General features: G+C 43.7%; 1 pseudogene; it reads right to left on the bottom strand.

Annotated features, from left to right (window-relative positions):
• Positions 1–276: 276 nt before the first annotated feature.
• On the bottom strand, positions 277–1,409 carry LOC103731380 (annotated as a pseudogene).
• Positions 1,410–5,394: the final 3,985 nt, after the last annotated feature.

Genomic DNA, 5,394 nt, shown 5'->3' with positions numbered 1-5,394 from the left:
ACACTATGTACTTGTGTGGAATAATGTTCTCAGAACTGATCAAGTAATTCTGAAAAAATTTTAAGCTGATGTATGTTTTCTACATACATCAAATATTCAGCCAAAATTTAATTGTTTTTCTCATTTTAGTGGATAACTTTATTAGCTAGGGCAGAAAGTGGGGTTTTGGGTTTCTCTCTCTCCTGTGGGAGAGGGATGGGGGGGATATACAGCAGTCTTTTTGCTTCCTAGCCCTCTGTGACACAGCTTGCCAGAAGGAAGGCAGCCGTCTTGACTTCAGCGGCTGCTAGTGTTGAACTGTTGGTAGTACTGGGCTGTAGGCTGGTCGGTGTAGATGACGGAATGCAGGTAGTCCTGCTGGGCTTTTTGCTCTTTAGCCAGCTCTCGGTTGAAGGAGTCCAGCCCTCTTCGAAATTCTGCACACAATTCCTTCTTCTCTTCTTCCAGCTCCAGAGCAGCTTTGGCCAAGAGTAAGGTCTGGCTTCCCCACTCAGCATCCAGGGCCTTTGCGGCTTGGCGCTGCTGGTCCTTCTCCCGGCGCTGCGCTTCCTGGCCTTCCCTGAAGGCGGCTTGCTGCTCCCGAGTCATACCCTTCCAGCAGTAGGGCAGGACCGGGGAGAAGCCCCGCAGCGCTGGGCAGTCTGAGGGCTGTCAGTCAGTAGGTCACTGGTGATCTGGTTCTTGATCTCCACGAAGTTGGCTTCCTGCTGTTGGTGATGCTCATGGCGTTGGTGCAGGGCCTGCTCGGCTGCCTGGGCTTTGTTGGCGTTGGCCACCGCGGTCCGCATGGCGGCGCGGCACGACTCCTCCAGCCTGGCCAGCTCAGCCGCCCGCGCGTCCATGGCCAGCCGCAGCAGGTCGCTGAGCACCGCCGCGTGCGCCTCCCCTTCCCTGGCTTCCCGTTTCTCCTGCAGCTGCTGGTCCAGGCCTCGTCTGAGCTGCTCCTGCTGCCGTTTCAGGCACGATTCCTCGTGCAGGTGCCCCCCAGGGAGATGCGGCATGCCGGAGGGGCCCCAGCACCGGCCGCTGTCCCCGAGGAGGCCTGGACACTCCTGGAGTCGGTCCGCATCCGGAGGGTCAAGTTCACGCCCACGCTTCACCTGCTTCTGCTCCCCAAATCCCCGCACTTTCTTGTTCAAGCGCCGTACCCGGTCTGCCTCTTCCTTCTCCATCAACGCGACTACTCGATCATACTACATGTCCTTGGCTGCAAACGCCATCTCTGCATCCCGCTCCACTGTCTCTCGATGCTTTCTCTCCTCCACCTGGTTGTTGAGAGCGTCGACATCCACACCCATGACTTGGTTCCGCACATTGAAGAATTGGCTTTGTCGATCTTTTTCCCGCTTTCGTAGAGCCTCAATGGCTGCCGTCTCCTTGGGGTCTGGTGTGAGGTCTACTTTGTACATCGTTCTTAGTGAGGAAAGCCAATTTTCAAGGTCCTAGAGTGGGTTTGGGCCCAAGGTAGCTCTTGAGTTTACAATGGCAGTCTTTAGGTTCTGAGACGTTGTGAACCCTAAAAGGTTCCTTGCCCTTCTTGGGGGAGGGGGGTGGCTCAAACTCGTTCTACTGCTTGACATATTCCTATTCTAACCTCCCCAGTGCCAGTTGGCCGAGTTTTGGACGCCCCCTGTTCCAGCTCCAATGTATGGGCCAAACTGCTCATTCCAAGAGTTTCTCCTTAAAGTGAAAATAAACAAGCAGATCCATGTACAAATTTATCTTATTATTAAATGGTAAAATTTTATGTAGATTTAAAAATCCATTAACATTTACATTTTTTTTCTTTTTTAAGTTTTCTATAGAATGAAAGGTTTAATTATAAGGAACTTGAATATTTCAGTGTGCTTTGAGATCATAGTGTTACTGTGAAGTCTATCAATGTTATGGCTTTGATATGAAGCATCTCTCCTAAATGTTGGCAACTTGGTCCCCAGCTACTAGGGAAGTTATGGGAGGTAGGACCTAACTGCTGGAGGAAGTAGTACATCACTGGTTGTGGGTCTTTTGGGGTATCTTATAGTCTCTGTCTCACTGTCTCTGTCTCTGTCTCTGTCTCTATCTCTGTCTCTCTCTCCCCCCCCCTTCCTGAGGTCAACCATGAGATGATTAAGCTCCTTTACCCATGTTACGATGATTACCTTGATAGTCTGCAAAAGCATATCACCATGAATTAATCTTTCTGAAAGCATGTCCCAAAATAAACCCTACTATGATAGTTGGTTTTCATTGGCAACTTGACTAGTCTAGAATCTGGGAGGAGAATCTCAGTGGGGGATTGTCTACATTTAGGATGGCCTGTGGGCACGTCCATGAGAGATTATCTTGATTACATTAAGGAGGGAAGACCCGCCCACTGTGGGTGGCTCCAGTCCCTGGGCAGGGATCCTGGGGTGTGCACCAGTGGAGAAAGGAGCTGACATGCCTGCTTTGACTCACTGCTCTCTCCCGCTCTTGACTGTGGATGTAATGTGACTAGCTGGCTCAAGTCTGTGTGGCCTTCGTTTCCCCACAATGATAGATTATAATCTGGAATTTTGAGCCAAATAAACCCTTTCTCCTTCAAGTTACTTTTGTTTAGGGTATTTTCTCACAACAATAGGAAATGGAAATAAAGCAAGACATCTTTTCATCTCTCACATTGTTTCTCTCAGGTGTTTGGTCATACTGACAATAAAAATAACTTACACAGTGTTGATATCTGCTGATGTGCTGATAATTCAGTTATTACAGGAATCACATGGGTTATGAGGCTATACTTCCAAATAGGAAATGTGATGAATTCTGTGTTCAGGCTCTTTCATTGTGTTTTAAACTCTCAGACAACTTTTCTAGATTTGTTTTAAGCCCTACTGAATCTTAATGATAAATAGAACCCTAGAAATAACAGAGAGGTTGTGTCTTGGACTCAAGAGAAAAGCTGATACCACATGGACCAGCCTGTCCATGCCATGAACTCATACCACATGGACCAGCCTGTCCATGCCATGATGGGGAGCTAACTTGGAAAGCCAGTGTTTAGCCAACTGTAACCAAACAGGCAACATATTCCTTAAGTTCCTCACATGATCAAATAACTTATACACTTGAAAAATATTAGGCTAGCTACCTCTGTCTGCAAACATGAGATAATCCAGTATAATTTTAAACTCTACAATTATTGCGTATTTACGGAGGGCAGAGTGGTGGTTTTAAGAGAAGCAACAACTGAGCAGTAAATGGGACTGTCTTTAAATGTCCCTTGTTTGAGGGGGCATTCAATCGCAACACATCATTTTATAGTAATTACTGAATCTTAATGTGGCACATTTGGACTCATTAAAACATACTAATTACGTTTTAATTCTGTAATCAAAATAGAAGCAAACTGTCAGTTGAGTAAGAACTGTTGTGGGGAACTGACATATTTGTGTACCCACTGTCACTCACAGAATGATTTGTTTATAAAGACACATAGCTATTTTCCATCTGCTGAGCTCTCTGGGAGAGATAAGTTCTTGTCCATGACAACTTCTTCTGTGAGTGTCGACTAGGAATTTGCTTGTGTGTTATCCATGGAATTTTTAGATCTAGCAGGAGAAAATTGAGAGCTAACCATTTCCAAAGGAGCTAATGAGAATCCTAGTGCAGGCAGAGTCTACAAGGTTAGGCCTTTGCTAAGATGGACTATCCCTACTTTTTCTTTTTTTTAACTGCTATTTGTTTATCTTAAAAATTCTTCATGTGCAGTCCAGCTTACAAAGGCTTCATGGTCTCTCCTTCACTCATAAGATTCTTCCCCTCAACGTGTCCCTCAAATTCTCTTAGTCCCCCAGGCAGAGTGTTGCTTTGGGAAAGGCTTCTGCTTCAGCCCCTCACATTTAGCTTCTCTCAGTGCTAGGCTATGAGTAGACTTAAGAACACATCACAAAGTACACATGGAATTTCTCTCCAGATTAATATTTACACAATTCCAGTTAACAATTGGTTCAAATCAATTCCAAAGGGGCTGGAGAGATGGTTCAGCAGTTAAGAACACTTGCTATTCCTCCAGAGGACCCAGGTTTGATTCTCACCACTCACATGGCAGTTAACAACCCTAAGTAACTCCAGTTCCAGGTGATCCTAATCCTCAAGAAATTAAATAAAAATCAATTCCAAAAATGATAAACTTACCATTTGAAGCTGAAAATTTAAGACAACTTAGGTTCTTTTATTGTATTGTTTTCTTCACATGTTCTAATTGAAACCATTCTCAGGATTTGTAGCTCAATATGCTGATCATTTATCTGATGACTTTTTCTAAAAGATTTTCTTTTATGTTCAGAGACTGAAACCCATGAAGTTGGAAGATCAAATTGCTCTGTGAGCCTCAGTATGCCTTTCATTTCCCACATATGAGGTAATAGAGGCTGGCTATATATGTAGATATACATATATATCCATTTACATTATTGATAAATTTGGGTGCTAAATTGCTTCTAAAGTCATTTTAAAGACTGCTTTTCTTCATTTTGAAGCAATCACACTGAATAACAATATTTATAGCTTTGAAGGACAGCAAGGCAAGGGCAACTCAGTTTAAATTAAGTAACTCCCAAACTCAAATGGAAAAGAAAAGAAAAGAAAACCTTTGGAAAGGACATCTATTGACTTTTCTTCACAAGTCCACTGACGAATGTCTGGAAACGGACACTTGCCTTTATTTTTAATCAGAATATGACATTTGGTTCCTTTCATTATTCATCACAATGCATTTACATTTCTCCTTTTTATTTTCTGAATTTCCATGATTGAACCACAGGCTTGTTATCACAGGCTTCTGTATGGACAGTTGCTAAAAGATTCAGATAGATTTCCGGATATCTACCTTATAACGTTGTAACATACGGCTTCTTAGTTAAATGTGAACAAGTCATTGTCAACTTTCTCCTTTCTTTTGGTTCCTGATACATACATAAGTGGAGGACTGTGTGTTAGGAATACTCCTTTTGTTGACTGCCAGTGTTTTTATGTGTCATGTGATAGGCAGTGGGTTACTGTACACATATATATTTAAAAATATTTTATTGTACTTTTTTATGTGTATGAGTGTATGGTCTGCATGTATGTAAGTGCACCCCTGTCATGCAGTGTCTGAGAACACCACAAGAGGATGTCAAATCTCCTGGAACTGGAGTTATGGGCAGTTGTTAGCTGCCATGTGCATGCTGGGAATCATACCTGGGCATTCTGCAAGCGTAGCCAGTGCTCTTAATCGCTGAGCTATCTCTCCAGCCCCTCTGTACATGTATTTAGCAAATAAATAACAAAGTTAAACTAGATCTTGAGCTAGGAAAAATGGGAGTGGGAAGTAATGAAAGCTAACATTGAAAGTCTGACGGGATATTTGCATATTCATTGTGGCTCAAACTG

The sequence above is a fragment of the Nannospalax galili genome, unplaced genomic scaffold (assembly GCF_000622305.1).
Source record: "Nannospalax galili isolate Female #2095 unplaced genomic scaffold, S.galili_v1.0 scaffold234, whole genome shotgun sequence".
In the NCBI taxonomy this organism is placed as follows: Eukaryota; Metazoa; Chordata; class Mammalia; order Rodentia; family Spalacidae; genus Nannospalax; species Nannospalax galili.
Note: the sequence above shows the minus strand (reverse complement) of the source record. Positions and strands in the feature narration are given on the sequence as shown.